The sequence below is a fragment of the Cyanistes caeruleus genome, chromosome 2, assembly GCF_971803275.1.
Source record: "Cyanistes caeruleus chromosome 2, bCyaCae1.hap1.1, whole genome shotgun sequence".
Taxonomy (NCBI): domain Eukaryota; kingdom Metazoa; phylum Chordata; class Aves; order Passeriformes; family Paridae; genus Cyanistes; species Cyanistes caeruleus.
The window spans coordinates 112,152,137-112,173,702 of record NC_141702.1 but is presented as its reverse complement, the minus strand read 5'-3'; the positions used below and the strand labels follow the sequence as shown (position 1 = coordinate 112,173,702).

The 21,566-nt window shown below is 41.3% G+C and overlaps 1 long non-coding RNA gene across 1 annotated transcript; it reads right to left on the bottom strand.

Annotated features, from left to right (window-relative positions):
• Positions 1–6,409: 6,409 nt before the first annotated feature.
• Positions 6,410–10,389, bottom strand: LOC111926688 (uncharacterized). The gene is made up of 3 exons (XR_002863125.2): positions 10,173–10,389; positions 8,680–8,803; positions 6,410–6,626 (listed from the first exon to the last, which is right to left on the bottom strand). It is a non-coding gene; the product is annotated as an uncharacterized LOC111926688 (long non-coding RNA).
• Positions 10,390–21,566: the final 11,177 nt, after the last annotated feature.

The window sequence follows — 21,566 nt, the reverse complement described above, 5'->3', positions numbered from 1 at the left end:
ACATACAAGGAAGAAGAAGCTCAATTTCAGTGCTCCTCTACAGTAACATGTACATAGATACCTTCAAGGTAGGAAAGTTTCAGCAAAAAGGTAGCTCAGAGGTGTGGTGCCTCAAACAGTGAATAATAGAGAGCGGATGTGTAAAATAGGAGTTGGCTCCGCTGCCTATGCTAGAGACATTAATGGTTTTGGAACACAATAAAGCACAAACAGAGATGAAAGTGAATTGGAAACCAGGGATGAAATTTGGGGTCAGAAAACCAAAGGGTCTCTGTACCTGGGAGGAAGAAGGGCACACTGAACTTGGCCTAGAGCCTGGAGTCACCACAAGATCCCATGCTAGAAAGGGGCTGCTTTGCCGGTGAAATTCTCTCAGTTGTGAGTCTACCTGCCGACTCCACGAATGCATTAATAAAAGCAGACCGAGACAATTTAATAAGCTCACTCCTGCTGCCAATTCCTTTTCCTCCATTAAAAGAAATAACCCATCCCTCTGGTTCCAGTCTGCTAACCAGCTGGCATAAAGCCCAAATGGGGCTCGGCTCTCCAGCCCTGAAAGGCAAGAGGTGAAATCCAGTCCTTGCTTAATACCAACAGTGTAAAGCCAATTTAAAAGTCTTTAAAAATCTATCTTTGATCGAAAAGAAGATGTTGTTTAATTGAAAAGTCTCCTTTTCTGGAACAGATGGATTTTCCTCAAGCTGCAGGCACTTCAAAAGGATTCCCAGTAATGTCAGAGCTTCTTAGGTTTAAACTGTCAGCATCGGAAGGGCTGCTACAGGCTTTCGTCTCCTGCAGGTTCCTAAAGACCTCTAGTGTATAAAGATCCATTTTAAGTAATATAAATGCTTTAAAAATACAGTAGGGAGGGAAAACACTAAGAAAAAAATTCCAACCAAATAAAAAGTTATCATGGTTTCTGCTGGGGACTAATTTCCACAGTAGTTAGGTATTTTTGTAATATTCATACTTTTGCTTCTTGTTCCTTCATTTGCATACTGTAAACAGTAATGAGGTACCCATTGCTGTAGACACACAAACCCATGTTTTGGAATTGCTGCTTTACTTCAAATGCATTGCATTTAAATGAAGATGGAAAATGCACTTAGGCAGGCATTATTATTCAATAAAGTGTGCCCTGTCATGTCTCATCATGCTTGACTAAAACTTTGTAACTCTGGCATAGCTGGCATAAAAATAGGGATATGCCAGTATCTGGACGGAGACACAATATTCTCCTCCAGGGAGTGCAGCAGTTTAACTGAACTGATGCCATACCCAAACTCCACTGAGCCCTCAAAATAAGATAGACTTTTTTTTTTCAAATTTCAGAACTGCCCTCTGCACCTTAACTTTCATGATCCATATGAGGATTTACCTTTTCTGCATATATAGCTTTATATTCCTGGCACACACTTTCTTTAGAGATCAGAAAAAAAAAAAAAAAAAATAGGCTATTTGCTTTAAAAACAATTCCTCCACACAGACAACGGCGAGGTCTATTCAAAATTAAAGTAGATCAACAGACACATGTGATTGTCAAATCCATCAGGTTAAAGGACAACAGATCTGAGAACATTTCACTGTTGGACTGGAGAGAGATGTGCTCTAGGGTCTGACCTCACCTTTAAGGTGAGGCCCTCTGTGAACCTCATCTTCTTATTTCATTATGCTTAAATTTCTCACTAGCATGATAAGAGCCACAGGACTTTAAGGGGTTATTTCTGAGGGAAAACAGGGAGTGTCTGTAGGAATGGAAGTGGGACACCACAAAACATAGGACAGGAAAATCTTCCAAAACATATGCACATATACAACTAATTTTTGGGTTACCTGTGCATCAAGATTCATAAGGAATCTTCTGTCATGTCACATCATATTAGGCATAACAGTGTTTTCCCTTCACAGCAACAGGGTTAGCTGGTTTTCTGAACACTCCTGTTTGCTATCAGTAAATTTGGGAGTGAGATTTGGGTTAGATTAGGGCGATTAAAAGCTTATTTTGTTTCCGATTACTTCAATTGCTATTGTTCTCCTGTGTTATCCCTGATGTAATTCTATTAAGTTTTTGGAGTGGCAACAGGGACAAATTTGCCTCAGTGTACTTAAATATTTTTTTGTATTTGATACTTGTGGCTGTATTTATACCCAAAGCAATATGTCTCTTATTACAAACATAAGTCTTTGTAATGGCATAAGCATTGAATGCATAGGACGTTTAGCCCATAAAAATAATGAAGGTCTGATTCAGTCTTCATTGAAATCATCTACAAAACTCTCACAATTTCTAATGGAAACAGAATCAGGCCCCAGCTTTTCTGCCCTTTAGAGGGGAGAGTTGCATTAAGAGTTAGTGGTAATATCCCCATATTGATGAGTCACTCACTTTGCAGTACATAACATTTTATGAAGTAGAGAATCACTTTCCCTAAGCAATTACAATTTTGAGACAGGATCTTGGGCACTGGCAAGTTCCTTTGTTTCACAGCCCACTCCTCTGCGATGCTACAGTCATTCTTAACGTGCCTGCCCGGCTATTTGCTTGGGTAAATAATTTGTAAAATGTGGTTTCTGTGATAAGAAGAGATCCCAGATGGGTATTAAAGTGTGGGTTAAGATCTCAGTGAGTGATGGCTTCCCTTAAACTTCTCACCCCATTTCTTCAGCTTCTCAGTTAGGGGCCTGTCAGTAAGAACAAGAACATCCACCTCTGAACCATATCAGCCCTCCTGAAAGGAGTCCAGTGTTGAGTGTGAACAAAAATACCTTATCACATATGTAATAACATAAGCAAATGCAACTATTATGGGAATCTTAAAAAAAAACTTATGCATGTTACCTCAGCACTGCCAGAAATAATGACATTCCATCCACCACATTTTGGGAAAAATTGCAGACTGCTAGCAAAATCCTCACATGTCTCCAGCAAGATTGCTAAGAGCTACTGTGATCTCTGCCCACAGGAACAATGGGCTGTACTAAGAGCATTGCAACAACTGAAATTCATGGCTAGAACAGTGGGAAAAGTATGTATTGATATCAATAGCTTAACTTTGGTCAATGAAATAGGAAGATTCAATTATTTGGGATGAAGGCTTCAAGCCACACCTCTGTATTAAGGAAGAGAAAAAAATGTAAAAATGGATAGATCATCTAATGGTGCTTGATAGACTGCTCCGGGGGATGGCTGAGTTCTTTTCGACTCAAACACTTTGCAGTACTTAAACAAAGCATTGCCTTGGCCACTCGCTCTCTCTAGTGGCCACTGTGGAGAATAACCTGAGCCGCCAGCAGCATGTACAAATGTTTCTGAATGTACAAATGTACAGCTTCAAATGTTTCTGAAGGAGAAGCACTTCCAGAAAAGAAAGGCAAACTACTGGCTTTAAACGGAGAGCGTTAAACACTTGATCTGCCACTCAAACTTCTGTCATCTCACCATCACGCTGGGAAGGGTGTAGGAAACAGGGCTGATTTTCTTCTAACAAGCCTCCTTGAACAGCTCACTGAACTACCTGCTTCAGTTTCTGACATGGTCAAGGTGTCCTTGAGACTCACTGCTAATGCACATGCAAAGAAATGACTCTGGGTGGGAGAGAGGTGTCATTCACACAGGGGAGATCCCAGTTCTGGTGAGCTTTTACAGGGTTTCTTCGAATATGGAATGGAATCTGCTAGAAGTCCAAGAGCAGCAAAAATGTTGCTCCTATAAAGTCAATTGCTGTTGGCTCTGCAAAAATGCAAAAAAAATTTTTTTCTTTTTTTTGTGAAAGGTGAAGGCAATTATTGTAACCCAACAAATTTCAGATTGCCCAGCAGCACTGTAAATCCAACATTCTAACATTTCCCAAGGAAGGGCTGTGTTGGCCTTTGGATCATATTTCTCCAAAACTGGAGAAGAAGACTTTTTAAATATAAAGAAAAAATAGAATTTATTGATTAGAATTTAAAACAAGTGGAAAATAGATGCAAATTAAATTACTTACTGCATAACAGTTATGGAAAAGACAGTGCCAAGGCTTTGGTTTTTAATAGAATAGTTTCACTCCATGTAATTTTCTTAATCCAGAGATTGAAGTTACTAGGTACTACCTCAGTCTATTGTTTAATGACATTTATAACTCTATAATAGTATTTTGTGAAAATAATCACTCAGGCTTAACATTTTTTACTATGGAATAGACAATACAGTGATGTCATGAATACAAAGTTCGTAAATTATAATATGTCACTTGGCTTTAAATAAGTGTATTTCTTCAGACAATAGATATGATGAACATAAGTGCAAATGAACTATGAATCTCATCAATTATTCTTATTTAGATTCATTTTCCTACGAATTTTCATTTAATTCCTATCACAATCTCTTTACCATAAATCAAAGGCAGCCTGGTCTTGTGGCAACATGTCTACTTAATATAATGAAGAAACACCTACAGTCATTAAAAATAGCATTCCCATGATCCAAGGTTCTTTAATAGCAGTAGAGTCTTGTGTTTGAAGCCATATTCTGGAGATTGCAATATTGTCTCTTCTTCTCTACCATCAGATTGTTACTATCAACCACGGAAACTACATTTATAGCCTTTTACCTTTAGTACTAAACCTCAGTGACCTGGAGCAATAAGGATTTGATTCTCCTAGTTTTAGAACCTCAGCTGATCTATCTATCAGCACCTACCTCTTGCCCTGACAGCATGGAAATGAGTTGGCATTATCAAAATAGCATGTTCTGACTCTTGGGATCAAGCCTAAGGCGTGTGAGATTCCAGATCCAGGCTTTAAATTCAGGCAGATCCTCGGGGGACAACTTGGGCCCTTTATTGCATCAGTACTAATAAAGATACTTAGTTTTTAGCTGTCCCACTCGAGTCCACAGTCTCCTTGAACCTGCCAAGCAGCTGGCCCAAAGTTTCCCAGCCAGAATCCTTGTGCTCCATCCGGCTCATGATGTCCTTTGAGTTGCAAACTGCACATCTGCAGCAGGATTCCCATGCTGCTCATGACACCCTAAAACCCTACTTCTGGATGGATGTCATGGTCTCAGCTGAGTTCGTGACCCCTTGTGAGAGTAAGTAAATGCATCCAAAAGACTCTTGTCATGCCCTGTGTCAGGAACCACCGATTTAAAGCCCCACACAAAGCCCCAGGGTGCAAAATCTGTGCCACAGCTCCTTTATGTTGCTTCTCCCTCACCTGTTTGCCTCCCAGTACCATATCAGGTTTTAATCTTCCATTTTCCTAACCTTTGTGACACACAGTTGATCAACTTCAACCCACTTCCCAAGGTGATCCTGTGGAGCCTCCTGTGCCTCTCTGCTGACACTCCCCTGTTGGAAACCAGCAGAATAGGCAGAAGGCAAGGAGATAATCAGGCAGCCGATGTGGTCTGAATATGAGTCTCGTTATCTCTTTATGCATTCTCTCCTCAAATTGTATGACCTGCATTTCAGGCACCCTTGGGCTTGGGATTTACATTTTTAATATCAGGGGCTTGTGACGCTGTCCTCTTGTTGGTTAATTGGTATCAGAGAGCAAGTGTTTTCCCTTCCACTGAAATAAATCTCCCCTAAAGCTGCAATTGCTCATTCTTTTGTTCCATCCTCATTTGAAATGGGTTCTGCAAAGCCTCCACACCATGCTAAATAATCTTCAACTCTCACTTTTTAAAATCTGTTGGTTTATGCCTTAATGGCTTTGATGGGCTTTGCTATTCAGTCTTGTTACTTAAACCACTTTCCTCATATTCCTAAACTCTGTGTTTTCATTCATCCTTACCACAGTGGACTCTTTGAAGCTGAAAGGATTTATTTATTATCCAGAATACTTTTCCCCCCTGATTTTGGAAACATACCTTTTTTAAAATACAGTGTGACACAGTTCAGAGTATTTTCTTGGTCTAGAATATTGAGTCTAAAACAAATGCATTTTATGTTCTGATTTGCTGAAAAATCCATCTATACCTCTCAGGGAATAATTTTTCCACTGGATCTGTGTCAGCTCCAAACAATAGAAATGTTGCACTCATCATCAGTTTAATGTGATCTGAAATAACATTCTGTCTGAATTCAGTAGTTAGTGGTGTTAATAAAAGCTAATCAGTAGCAATGGTGAATTTCTGGAAGATTACTGCACATGAGCTGTAATTCTCTGTCTTCAATATGCATTGCAATTTTAAATTAAACTAATTTGGACACACATAGGAAATGTCAGTCTGGGTAACACTGTGTAAACAGACTGAAGTATCGCAGAGGAGGATCAGGAACAAATAAAATCGTCTGTGTGACTTTGTTCTTAAATCAATGTTGACACTTTTGCTGCTCCTACAATGATAATGTAACTTTCAGCTCTTTCTTCATGTGCTGTCCTTATTGTGCAACCATGGAAATACTGAAAAGAGTAATCATCATTTTGTCAGTCATTTATTTTAATATTGTTCTCCAAATATTTGAAAATATCTAAAAACAAGGGCAGAATTTCCGAAGCTCATCTATCAGTCGGAGGCAGTCTGCTCTCCTTCCAACCCACACACGGCTTCTTCGAAAACTGGAAAGACGTCCGTGTATTTGAAAAGCCGCCAGCTGCTTCCAGGCCAGACAGCTGATGTGCCCAGATTCCTCCATTCTCTGGGGGGGAAAAAATTAATAAGGAGCCAAAGTTGTTTTGTTTCCTCTTATATTTTACACTGATTACAGACAGAAATGGTGTCACCGAAAAAATTCAGTCAAAAAAGGGTTTTTCTAATGTCTGAAATTGTGATTCAGCCCCAAAAGACATAGACATTGAGCCAACCTGAAACCAGAGATGTCACTTCATCCGGCTTCTATGGGAAAAGAACTGAATCCACACTGAGCCCAAATTTCTAGGCTGATATGTAATAGCATTTGCCTAATTAGAGTCCAGCTGGAGGCTTATTATATAGCAGGATACAGTAGGCTTTTACTTCTTCAAATCAGTCATGGATACAGGCTTGGATGAAAAACTTGGCTTTTTGTGGTCTGAACAGGACAGGATGGTATTCAATGGGACTGTGACTGTTTTTTTATTACAAACTGCATCTTGCAGAACTCTGACTTTTCCTGCAGCCGTGGTCTCTCACCTGCAATCCTGACATGCTTCAAGCTGCAGGCTGAAATACCAATTTGAAGGGTGTGCTTAAACATAGAAGCAAGACCAAAGGTCTGTATCTGCATTGTGTGGCCTGGAGTCAACCCACTTAACTACATGAAGGTCATCTTCCTAGTTTTATGTGTGGAATTGTACCACCTACTTTGGTATCTCACAGCAGAAAGGAGTATTTCCAGGTTTAGTCAAGGCTTGCAAAGTGCTCTTGAGGTTGTAAAGAATTTTAAGTGCCATTTTGTAAACTTGTGTGCAGAACATAACACACCTTACCTGGTCAAGATGGATTTCTCCAGCATCATATTTCCAAGTGATAAAGTTCCCTACTTACACTGTGGCTGAGGTTTCACCAATGAAGAATTTGAAGGGATTCTTCTCTTGGACAAATGGGAAATTTGAAATCCCATGAGTGGAACTCTTCCAGCAGTCCTTCCAGATTAGAAACAGGTTTCTGCATTACTGGATAGGCTGGGGGAGAGCTGTCACCAGGACTTGTCTCCTTGCATGGAGAAAAATTCCACAAGGATCAGAAGTATATCCTTCTGCAAAATGCAACAGGGACTAAATGGTTTTGATGGCCATGGTTCTCTATGCTTCCAGGAGAACAGTAACTGGAATTCCAAAGTGCTGTCTCCATGCTCCAATGAGAGCAATCATCCATTAGGACTGAGGACTTAATATTTGCTATTAAGTACAGCAAAAAGATAGCTTGCCTGCCACAGATATTTCCCAATTTTTGTACGATGAGTGAGTCTCAGGTATCAGACACATTTTCTAGACCTTGAGCATCAGCTTGACTGTGGTAATTACCCATGCACAGATACAGAATCTGAGGCAGGACTTCAACTCATCTGAATCAGATTCACTATCAACAACAGAAATTAGCTATGTTCCAAGTACAGCTCAGGGACAAAGCACTTGTACATGCATATTTACCACAGGTCAGACATGATTTAATGTATTATTCCCCAACCTGGTTGACACCCTTTGTCTCAATTTCTTTATTTGTGGGCTTTATTTCATAAACTAACAAAAGTAAAATCTGCACACACCCTTAATACTGACACTTCTATAGAGGAGCAATGGGTATAACTGCTACTGCACCATATGCCCTCTTCTGATCACAGAAGGATGACTTCAGTTACTGCCCACCCTTCTACCTTTGTTAGAAGACAGTAAGAGTGAGAAGGTCATGCCACACTAAAGTTCTATTCTAAACAAGTCAGGCTAAATAATCCAACAGCAAACCCTAGTAAAAAATGACCCAAGTTAGAGGGATGAGCCTTGTCAACAATTGCTTAACTGAACAGTTTAGAGTAAATCTAAGTGGGTTTGCTTGGACTTAGACCAAGGCAGTGATCACACATATGCTTCAGGCAGCAGATGGGATGGGAAGGAAAGGAGTTTTTGCCCACAGGTATCAAACTGATGGGAAGCTGAGAGGGGAGACTCCTTCAGGCAACACAACTATGTACCTTGCAAAGGGGCACCTGGGATAGCACATTTCTTAACTGGGAACATCAGTGGCTCTACCTGGAATCATCACAGGTCACACACCTCACTCCATGACTCCTGTAGCCACGTCCTCCCAGTGTTTAGAGGCCAGGTACAGGGAACTGACTCCTGGCTATGCACTTCAGCTGCTGACTCTGTTTCCTTGCACACCTCTTCTGTCCCAGCACTATAAACACAGAATTCAATTCAGAAGTCTGAATTCAGAAAGAAAAGAAGCCTATATCACCTAAGATAGACAACATCTCTCTCCCTTTGCTCACTGATTAGTACTTTTTAGCTGCTTCTCCTGCCCTAAAACTTGTAATTCAAGAAGTGGAGAACATAACTCTTCTCATTAGCAGTAACAGTCATGTGAAAAGAAAAAACAACTTGTCTCACTAATTATGGGCATTGTGTTCTCAGTCCATTTGCTCTTGATCACTTCTTTTCAGTTATTCCTTGTACTCTGCTTCATCTTGCTTGGTAAGACAGCAGCACAAGGGAATATAGTACCTCTTACTGCTCAACTTCTCCATTTTTGCAAACCTTAGGGAAGCCTTTTCATCTCTCTCTCAGAGGATAATGAAGTACAGTGAGGGTTAATACCCTCAGAAGTCCAGTAACAGCAAGTCCTCAATAATATTATTCTTTACACTCATAGCATCATAAACAGAGAAGCCAGCAGTACCTTTTCTAGCACTACAGTCCACTCTACTTCCCATGGAGTTTTCTCTGTCCCAAAATAAAAATAAATTTATAAGCTAAATCTACCAAGCACATTAAACAGATATTACTTCCCTGGTCATCCAAACAAGTAAGTGAAGACAAGATACCTCTCTGTGCTTATGAAATTAAGTTAGAATAAGAGACAAGCTCAGTATCCCAAACTGGAAAGACAAAAAAAAACAAAAAAAAAAAAAAAGACAATTCCAAACTGCTTTCTGTTCATGTTGTTTACAGCCAGACAAACCTCATTAGAGCTGCATTTCTGCAGAGCATCATAGTGACATTCAATGGACCACTTGTAAAGTATGCATTTCCTTCAAGTGTCCAGAACAAACTATCTGGGTCTGGAGCTGGGGCCAGATGTTTGTTAAAAAGCCAAGCTCTGGGCAAAACAACCATCCAAGCTTCCACACTTGCTCCAATTTGCCAATTAAACATACAAAACAAATAATGTGAAAGAGGAGGAAGGAGGAGCAACAGCCTGCTTCTTTGCCAGAAAATGTCAAAACAAGCTGGAGATAGGAGCCAGTAGAGCTACTTACACCACATTATAACATGCAGAGCATTGCCTGCCTCCTGATCCCAACAGTAATTTGTCATTGTACTGAAGCCTCATTGTGTTTGTTTCCTTTAGAGGAGACAGAAATTTCATATGCCATCTTTGAGGGAGTGTGGTCGGGCTGCCCAGAAAGACATTTCAAAGGAAGGCCATTATCCTCACCTCGGAAAGCTCACAGTTTCTCTGTGTGTGCAAAAACCTAACCAACACACCATAATGGAACAGTCTGCCCCAGAAAAGGGCTCAACTAGTAATCCTCTCTGGTTCTCACTCAATGCACCAAATGCTCCTGCTCTGGAAGCACAGCAAGGAATAACTCTCAGCCTGCTCTCACAAGCAATAAACACTGCAAAGGATGCCTTGGGATTCTTCTCTGAGTTTCACTATCTGCCTTCTTCCTGTATCCAGAGGCAGGTAGCTTCTCTTTTTGTCCCCCTTTCTGGCACTCTCTAGGATGTTTCTGGATGAGAACTCTCTCCTGCACAGAGCCACTGCACATAAACAGAAAAGGAGGGAAACATCATTAGGTCTATGGAACCCAATGAGTGTTCCAGGGTCCTGAAGGAATTGACTGGTGTAGTTACCAAGCCACTTTCCATGATATTTGAGAAGCCATGGCAGACAGATGAAACCTCAGAAAAGGGGAAAATCTATCTTTAAAAAACGTATACTGGAGGACCCTGGGAAATACAAACCTGTAAGCCTCACCTCTGTGCCTGGGAGGATCATGGAACAGATACTCTGAGAAAACCTACTAAGGCACATAGAGAGCAAGGAGGTGATCCAGAACAGCCAGAATGGCTTCACCAAGGGCAAGTCTTGCCTGACCAGCCCAGTGGCCTTCTAGAATGAAGTGACTACATCAATGGACAAGGGAAGAATTACAGGTGTAATTTATCTGGACTTCTGTAAAGCCCTTGACATGGTCTCCCACAGCACCCTTCTCTCTAAAACAGAGAGAGGTGGATTTGATGAGTGGACTCTTGGATGGATAAGAAAGTGGTTGGATGTTTGCATATAGAGGGTCAATGTCTCAGAATCAGGGACAAGTGGTGTCTCTCAGGGGTCCATATGGGGACCAATATCTTCATTAATGACATGGACGAAGGGATCAAGTGCATCCTCAGCAGATGACACCAAGCTGAGTGGTGGGGCCCAGAGGGACCTGGACAAACTTGAGAATTGGGCCCATTGGAATCTCATGAGATTCAGTAAGACCAAGTGCAAGGTGCTGTACCTGAGTCAGGGCAACCCCCAGTACCAGTCCAGGCTGGAGGCTGTACAGAAGGAAAGCAGCCTTGGGTGGATAGGAGGTTGGATATGCCCTGGCCATGTGCAATAGCAGCCCAGAAAGCCAAATGTGCCCTGGGCTGCATCCAAGGCAGTGTGGGTGGCAGGTGAGGGTGGATTCTGCTGCTCTGCTTCACTCTGGTGAGACCCCACCTGCAGTGCTGTACCCAGACCTGGGGCCCCCAGCACAGGAAGGACATCGACCTGTTGGAACCAGTCCAGAGCAGGACACCAAGATGATTATAGGGGGTGGAGCAACTCTGCTATGAAGAAAGGCTGAGAGAATGGGATTGGGATTGGGATTGGGATTGGGATTGGGATTGGGATTGGGATTGGGATTGGGATTGGGATTGTACAGCCTGGAAAAGAGAAGTCTTTGGAGTGACCTAAGTGTGGCCTTCGAATACCTGAAGGGAGTCCACAAGAAAGGCAGAGGGAGGCTATTTAAAAGAGCATGTAGTGACAGGACAAGGCAAAATGGCATAAAACTGAGAGTAGGTTTAGATATTAGGAAGAAATTCTTTACTATGAGAGTGGTGAGTCACTGGAACAAGTTGCCCAGAGAAGTTATGAATGACACCTCCCTGGACATGTTCAAGGCCAGCCTGAATGGAGCTCTGAGCAACCTGGTCTGATGGAAGGCATCCATGACAGTTGGGTTGGAATGAGATGATCTTTAAGGTGCCTCCAAAACCTAACCATTCCATGATTATGATTCTATAATTCTATGATCTTTTCCATGGGAAAGATGTAAAAAAGAAGTATGGAGCTAGTCCAGCAGAACAGTCCCCATAGGCAGTGGCCAGGTGAGAAGTGAACCTGATACTTGCTTATCCAGGAAATGTGTGTCAGATGACGGGTCACAGCTTAACAAGACAGGAGATGGACAGAAGGGAGGTGAGTCTCAGGGTGACTTCAGCAAGATGTGTGTACCTCTGAGCTCTGCAGCATACTGAAGCTCTGCAGTACAGACATACATACTCACTGACCTCAGGGATGACAAGAAAAACTATCAGTGACTGTGATTCATCTGTAATTTCCCTTTCTGGCTCCAAATGTGCCCTGAGAAACTGCTCAGGAGTCTTTGTATGAATTAAGAATTGCACATACTTCACTTCATTCATGTATTTCTTTAATTATCAGGTGCCCATCTTGTTCCTAGAAAGCTTCTGGTTGTCCTTAAAATATAGTTCATATCCATCCTTTATTACAAGAAAAGCTGCAATCCTTACAAAAGACAAATTATTGCAACCCACCATCCTGTCATTGAAAAAACGTCACTGGTACTTTGGACTGCTGTTGAATTTGCCAATAGGTTCATTTTGTACTCTAGAAGGCAAATCAGATAATTGCTTTGGCAAGACTGCACATTGCTTATTGCATGTGGTTATTGCACAACCTTCAGCAAAAATGTATTTAAAAAAAAAAAGTTTTCAGAGATTCTTAAGCCTATCCTCTTGCCACCAGCACCCTCTTTTTTCCACTCCAAAATCTCACATCTTTATTTTATCCTTGACTGAAAAATCAGCATGAAAAGTGAAACTTGACATGAATTGGGGAAGCAGTTTTTAAGTAAAGATGAAACAAATCTTAAAAGTATTTTGGTCATTTTTAAATATTTAAAGACTGCAACCACAAAATCAAAGTTTTGTGTTTCAGATACTTTTACGTACCGGTCTAACCAAAACCAGCTTTGTATAAAAATATAGTTTTGCAAGTCAGCTCACTTCCATAATGAGAACTATCCTCTTAAACTACTGCTGTAAGGTCATTTGGCCTGCAGAGTCTTTCCCCCTTCCCTAGCACACTTCTGCTAGCAGAATGGGAATGACCCAGCATCCCATAAACCTATAAGTCCCTGAAACACCAGAGGCACCCAAGTCAAAGAGTAAGAAAAGCCATTAATTTGGCATTCCTTTCCCTTTTTAGGAGGTTGGTGTAAGTCATTCCTGGACCGACCCTGAAGAGGCTCAAACAGAGGTTTAACCTTACAATCTGAGTAGGGTTCCATTTACTTCAACAGTTGCAAACACTGGGAGGCTTAGGGACTTACAAACTGAAAACTGGGCTCCACTATCTCATCAGAAAGGATCCCACCTATCTGGAAAACCCATTTGTGGAGGGAGGGGTTGGTGTTTGGGTTGTCGACTTATTAAAGTTACATTACATGATTAGTCCACTGAAAGAAAACAGCAGGAATTAAAAAATAAAAATAAAAAATAGCTCCTACTTCCTCTCCACTCCCAAGTTAGTTTGTTATGTTTATTTGATGGCCCTTCATGAAGACACACTAAGACCCTGAACCTGCAATGACCCCGTTTTCCACACAGAACATATGGACTTGAGTGCAGGGGTTTGCCTGGACAGGGCTCATTGTCAAATGAGACTCAAACATCCTTGAGCAAGAAAAAAAGTTAAAGCATATTTTAATACTCCCCTTAAAAATAAAAATAAAAATAAAAATAAAAATAAAAATAAAAAGTCCAGCAGGTTTTTACTCTCCTCTGCTTCTATGAGACACTTCCTAGTGTGTTGTTTTACAACTGAACACATCCCTGTCGGTGACAGATGCTCAGCAGGGACTAAGCCATTTATGTAAGGCACCATTCTGCAGCACCTTGAGCTGTATTATTCAGCAACTCCAACTCCTTCTGAACTCTGCTTGAGCTGGGGACACTCAGCCCCTCTCTGGATGGCACACAAAACTAGTTTACTTTGTTCTTAAGTGCTGGAATTGTTTGTGATTAGAGCTAATTTCATTAAATCCTCACATTTACCCATTCCCCTAATATTTGCAACTGAAAACAATACATGTACAAATCACTAGCATCACACATCCTAGTGAAAATGAAGTTAATTTACAGGATCTAGCCTTTAAAATACAAGGATTTCACAACAAATCTGTTGCTATAGCAACAGAGTAAGCTTATGTGAACTTCAGGCATTCATATTCATAGAAACTCCTGAAGCAAGACTGACTGTTGGCCATAACATCCCTACTCTTGCCAAGTTTCAAATAGTGCATGAATTATGCCAAAAATAAATGGGTGTGACTAATACAAGCACACAGAACACCAAGTGAAAAAGAAACACCCAATCTTTTGCCTCTAAGGCAACATTTGTTGATAGAAAAGATGGGCATTTGGAGAGTACGCCTTTTCCTTCCCTCTATCTTTTTGCTTTACTTGCACATCATAAAAGCCCCACATGCACATTTGCCTGCCATAAATTGTAGGACTGCTAGTAATCATACATCTTTGCAGTCTATAGAACAAATCTTTTTTTAAAGACTTGCTCCCTTTGTACTCCCCTGGTATTTAAGGAGCACGTGTGTGCTGGAGGAGAAAAGTCAATCCATTTTAACTCATTCTAACCCTTTCTCTGACACATTGCTGCAAGCAATTCTTTTTGCAGCCTCTGAAAAAAGCATGTCCATCCCCAGCCCATGAGAAGCTCTGTGACATTAAATTCATCTCTCACATCTTCTCCTGCCCATCTCATCTCTGCACCCCAACCCAGCCTGCCCACTCTTCATTTAGCAAGGTCAGATTTTTCCAAGGGCCAGACTGCATTTAATGTGCTGCATCCAGATCCAGAGACTTCCTGCTAATTACTGTGGTCACACTTCCTAATCCAACCAGCATCAAACTGCACAGCAGCCTCTGAAGTGGAATAGGTCACCTGGCAATGTGCTGCAGGTCACTCAGTTGGCAGATTTTTCTTGATGAAAGACAGTTGTGTAAGGTAGCTGCCTCAACATGAACAGCAATGTAGACTAATTACATGTGATACACCCACTCTGACTCATGAGATAGCATAGAAGGGACAGAAGAACGGGAAAAAGATGAAGAGAAAAAGGAAGAGTAAGTACAGTAAGCCCTTAACTCACCTGAGGAACAAATGGAAGCTTCACACTTTCCACTATTCCCTATGGAATAGAAAAGTTCTGCAAATTTTGGATTCCAAGAATTTGTTCAACTCAAGAACCAACCTCTCTTTTTCTGTCCCAGCTCCTCTGCTCTACAGCAGCTCCATTTCCCAATGCAATTCAGCCCAAATCAACATTTCCTTCTCAGAACTCAGTAACTTCTTTTGGGTCTGATGGACTCTATAAAGGCTGAGCTTATTAAAAACAAACAAGAAAGAAGTAGAATCATCTTCCTGGCTGTCATTGCAGCCTATGTTCCGACAAATGACTTCACAGTCTCTCACTTTGCCCAGATCCTGATTTTTGCTTAATGATGGAATTATCCCAAACATATGTTGAAAGGAGAATGTGAAGACATGGAAAGGCTCAGGAAACCAAGGCAGACCACCACAGACCATGGGTTTTGCAGCAGGAAAACATAAATCCCTCTAGAAGCTGATCATGAAATTCAGTGCAGGGGATACAGAATAAGGGTTTCCTCCTTGCATGCATCACCTCAACAGTCAGTCCACCTTTTCACATCAAGTGATAGGCCCTGAAGCCATGATCTTTCATAGAGTGTAATTGACAGAATAGTGGCCTCCAATCCATTTTAACAATCCATTTGTGCATAATCAAGAAGGCTGCTTTCAGCTCCCAGGATTTAGGCCTGGAAGCTGGGAGATCTTGTATGAACACAACAGAAAACCAGCGGGAGGAGAAGAAGGTGAAAAATCCCAAAAGCTATTCATGGTCTATGTATTATTTAAGAACACCTGTGTTACCTGAACACTTGACCTTGCTTTGCCCTGGATTATTCATAATGCTGGCATCGAGTCGCCACTTGCCAGGAAAATCATATTGGGTTACTCACCATCACATGAGATGGGCCTGCCTCCAAACAGAACAGATTCAACCAAAGCTAAAATTTGCACGTATTCATAGGCCTTTGCCAGCTGACTGCCTATTTCCCAGCCATAAGGGTTTTTGGTAGTTTGGCATCCACCCCTGTTGCTAACAGCTCTCAACTGAACAAAACAACATCTCTTCTGAGCATGCTGGGGCACTCGCAGACACCTCAAAGCCAAGTATGGCCCCGAGGACTTGCTCAGAGCTCACAGAAAGGCTTACCTTGACTAAAATATGCTTTGGGTCAAACTCCACTGCCTCATATCAGGATGCATGAGCCAGGCAAGGAACCAAGGTCTTCTTGTTTCATAACTACACTCTGGACTCACTTGATGGCTTCTTGAACTCTCACTTTGACCCTGACTTGCTCACAGCATAGTACTGTATCACATAAATACATTTTTCTCTTTGAGTTTTTAATAAAAGACTTCTAGAAGATGCAAGCCTCCTCTCCCTCAGGCTTTAAACCACCCATTCTTTCAGGACTATCATGCCAGCACCCTGGGGCAGTACAGACAGTCCCTGCAAAGGACTAGCAAGAAGATCTGAAATGTGCTTTCAGATCTACCCATTACACATTTTGGTCCCCAATACTCTTTGGGAGAAATACTAACTACTGGAAAGCAGAAGCAAATTCCTACAGCTTCATTCTAACACTATACCCAGACAAACTCTCATTTCCATTTTTGTCCTCTAGAATAGCTAAATTTATCTCAACCTGCTTGAACCTATTTCACTTCTTACTTCTTACTCTCTCCTTCCTGAAAAATGTTGGTTGTTTATAGCCTGCACTTTTTTGGAGGAAAAGAGGTTTCAGGCCAAAAAAATACGCACATAAGTGAGATGGTAGCAGTTATAGCCAGGAAGACATTGTTCTGTGAACAACAAAAGGGCAGCCTCTGCCAAAGAGCAGGATGTTGTGGGCATCCCTACCAAACTGCCCACCATCTACACAGCCATGTCAGAGACTGCCTATCTAAGCCAGCCAGGAGCACCAGCAGAACTAACTACCCCTAGAAGAGACAGGTTTGCTCTTAAGTGACTCAAGGCTGTTCTTTCCTTGCCATACAGGCAATATTTAAAGGTCCTTTGATACTTTGCTGCCAGGTAAATGCCCAAATTCTTCTGGGAACTGAGAAGTCCTCTGCAAATTTGCAGTGTCAGAAGTTTGAGTGACACAGGCTGTGCTGTGTCTTAGGGCTTCTTATTTTCCAGCTCAGGGGATTGAAAAGGCCATGTACTAAAATTTAGTAAAGGCCACACTGACTTCAAGATGAACTATTAAGGGACCAATGGAAAAGACTGTCACAAATAGCCCTGGACATGAAACAGAGTCAATGATAAGGTTTTGTTGATGAGTTCTATTACTTGCCATAAATGACCTCAACTGCCTCTAGAAGACAGGAAAGTAACTGCATCCCAAGCACTATGTTTAAAAACTCCAATGCTTTAAGTAAGAACACTAAATATCTATTGAAGTTTCAAATTCAGAATGGGTCTGGTCTTGGTAAATGAAGGCTGCAGTTTTCCTGGTAGCAAGATGGAGATCTGGTGCATAGAGATGAGAAACATTTCCCTCATTAATCTCGCTGGGTCTGCCTGGAGACCCAAATCTTAAGCACATGCTTATGTACTTGATTGAACACAGAAAAAACTTAAGCGCACGTTTAAGTGTTTTGATGAGTGTTGCCATATGAATTTCAACATGGATTTACAGATATATGGCTTGACTGACAGACTCAACCCTTTCAAACATATATTATCTAATTAGTGCCTGAAGGGAAAGGCCTAGATATAGAATATTTGTCTTTTAGCACACAACTCACACAGCATTTCATGATGTCTTGACACTTATTAATTGCATTCAGTTTGAATATAAACACTGTCACATGATCCTTAATCGAGAATTGGCTGAAATAACATAAACAAAGGATTACAAGCACTGAGCAGGGAGGCTGTGTCTTGGGGGATGCCATGGGGAATTTTGGTTGTGTCCAGTCTTGTTCTCAAACAATAAGGAAGACAGAATTATAAACAAGCCATGCTTTATAGATGGTAGAAGAGAGATACAAGAACAGCCAGAAAAACAGACTGGGAAATGTTTGAAATTTGAAAGACAGAAGGAAAGAGTTTTAATGGAAAGGAAGTAAGAAATGTCCATCTTCTTCTTCTCAGCTGGAACAGAGACAATACTCTCAACACCTTCTGTCCAAAGAGTTTAAAAAACTCCAAGGATTATCCAAAGTATGCACAGAACTGTAGTAGAGACAGTATCCCAATATCATACAGATCAGTAAGACTGGGTTGCTCTCTCCAGGGAGAAAGGCAGAAGTAGAAAGTTTCCGTAAAACTACCATGTCCTCTAAAACAACTCCAGCAGCCAGAATGGCACCAGTATAAACTCCATTCCTGCCTCCCTCCATCTGCAAACATTCTTCCCTGAGCCTGTTCCAGATTTGCCATCTCCAACTCTACGGACTACAGACTTCAGTCATCCCAGCTCCTGTTGCAGGCTGGGACTTGTTACAAAGGTGAGATTAACTTATTTTCTTGGCTTGGTCATGACAGCTGGGAAATTCCTTCCTTGCTCAAGCAATCAGAGCCTGAGACCCCAGGAGGTGACTGCCACCAACAGGCAGTGGAAGAAGTGGATGACACAAAAGCATTACAGGGTTTTAGAGTCTCCTACAAGTATGTATTGACTTCAAGGTGTTCACAAGAACATGGAAGATCCTATGGGATTGAAGGACAAGAGACTAAACTTGCAATGAAAAATAAAAGGACTGCAAACTGGTAACCTCTTTCTGAATATAATACATTCTACCCTTCAGCTAAGAGGAAGCCAAATGCTGGAGCCTGCACTGTGTGTTTGCAGAGCTACAAGAAGTTAGTCCAAACACATTTTTTCACACTAGTCTAGTATTTGCTAAAAGCTACTACAGCTGTATTTATAACAGATCATTTTTTCAGATGACCAGAAGACTTATTTTCATCTGCCTGTCAATTAATTCATTTATCATTTCAACCTTTCCTTTAAGTAGAAGTGTTCTCTCATAACTTTCATACCATTGCAAATTTTTACCATGTGGGGGAATCAAGTAAAATTCACCAGGGCTTTCAACCAGTGTTAGAGAGAGAGATAAAAAAAGTGCAGCAACTGTATATTTGAGAGCAAAATCATTTACTCTGCCTAACAATTAAGCTGCTATCTAGAAACAAGACTGATTATTCATAATGCTACCCTCTGCTATTAGCAGAACTCTCTACAGCCCTGATCAGTTTTTATCCAACATGTTTAACATGTCAAAGTCAATTTGCCTTTCCACGCTTATATTTCATAGCATTACTTCAGTACACAACCAGCCACTCAAGTATCAAATTGAGTACACATTTGTTTGTATGTATTTAATATTACCCTAGCTCTTGACAACTTTAAAAGGACACACATCTTAGAAATAACTGAGCTTTCTTTAGGAAAAGATCTGCCATGCAAAGTTCATTTTTCTGTAAGCAGCTTCATGGCGGAGGGTTACTATTTTAAAGTAGGAAGACAGATTGTGTAATTGTATATCTTTGTAGTTACATATTGCAATAAACAGTATAATTTATAGCAAGAATAACAAAGGAAAGAGATATCTCCCCTAACAAAAACCCTGCAATGGCAAACTCCAGATAACATGAAAAATATGAGATATGCCAAGGAGCACACAGCAAGCAAACTGACCTCTCAGATTCGGCTCAGATCCACCAGGCCTCCTAACCCTTGCAACAACACCCTTCCCAAGCCAACTACTGGAATCATTGGAAACTCAAGCAAAGCAATAGTACATAGACATAGATCAGGTCCGGTACAGTCAGAATCAGATGTTTCAGCCCCAGTGACACAGGATCAGGCTGCATCTGCCTGTGGTCTCACTTCTAGAGGCACGAGCTCTTTCAGCTAAGTGCTCAAGAGCTCTTTAACAGCAATGCCACCACTTCTGGCATCCAGCTACTCTTGAAAGATACATAACTATCCTCACTCCTACATCTGAGCCAAAACACTCCATGTCTCTGCTCAGTTTGCCCCATATCTGGACAACCACTCACAGAACTCTGACAAACATCCTGCAAATAGTTTCATCTACCCAAGAAGCACCACAGCTTCACCTAGCATACCTGAGGGTATAAAATCCAGTGTCCTCCTCAGCCCCACCACTGCCCACCACCAAGCACAATCCCCATCAGCTCCCACACAAGCAGTGGAATTAACAACAGTTTGCTCACCCTTCAGAGAACAGCTTCTGCTGCCTGGTAGTCTCAGGACTGCACTTCAAACACAGGGCCCAATCTGCAGAACCCTCTCTGCTCTCCCACTCCACTCCAACTGAACATCTTTTTATAGCCCAGCCTCCTCACACTGCATAGGACTCCTAGGCTTACTGAGAGCCTCTTAATGCTCCTCTGCCTGGTAGAGGGTGGGAATGTGCCTCCCCATATGGCTTTACAAATACTGAACAACTTCACACAGTCTCTGCAAAGACTGGGAAACTGTCATGTCCCCAGTCAGAGAAACCAAGGCAGCAGCTTCAGCATCATCCCCTGCTGCCTGTCAGCACCAAACCTGTACCTTTCTTATATTTGCACAGGGAGTCGGGAGCAGCTGTGCAGGCCATAAGCAGATCAGCTCCTCACACACGAAAAGCTTGTCTGAAGTGCCCAGTGCCAATGAGCTCTGAAGCCGATTTCCACACACTACTAGCAGGGCTCTCTTTTGGATGAATCACCTTCACAGCCAAAAAATGAAAGCCTGAGGAAAGCTTATTATCCATGAAATGCAGACTTGCCAAAAAATACAAAGCCTCCAGCATTCTGAAATTAGCTTACCTTGGAGTATCCCTGCTACTTTAATGGAAAGACACCTAAGCATGCAAACACTGAAGTACAGGTTAAGAAAAGCCAGCTGAAACCTCTGGCCCAATTTTCTTCCCACTCACATTTCTGAAACAAGACCATTTGGGGCCAGGATGTTTCTCTGCTTTCATATCACCAAAATCAGCACAATCTAAACTACCCCTGGACATTCAGCTTTAAAATACATGTATCCTTCCTTCACATTGTACACTGCATGTACCTGATACCAAAAGAGAATAACAAAAATCAGTATTTTTTTTTTTGTGCTCATTTGTGTTCTTCTGAATAAATACACAAAATACTAAAGATTTTCCCCTAAGATACTTTGGAAAAGCTCCTGAAGTCATTTTTTGTGTCTAGTGAGCATTTCCTCTAATAAATGCAACACCCAGAAACATTGAGTTTGTGTCACAGAAACACTTCCTTACAGCTGAGAATCATCAGGCTTTGAATCCAGCTAAAAAGAGATGAATTAGCAAATACAGATGACATGTTATCATTTCCTTTAAGAGAAGACCACAGCAGCACACATGATGAAATCTGAGACCATACATTATATTAATAAGTAGCCATGATTTTTTAAAATTATTATTTACAGCATCAGGCAAGCTTTCTCAGTTTGAGATTTGAACAAAAGGTTTTACACTTTTTTCCATTTACAGCATA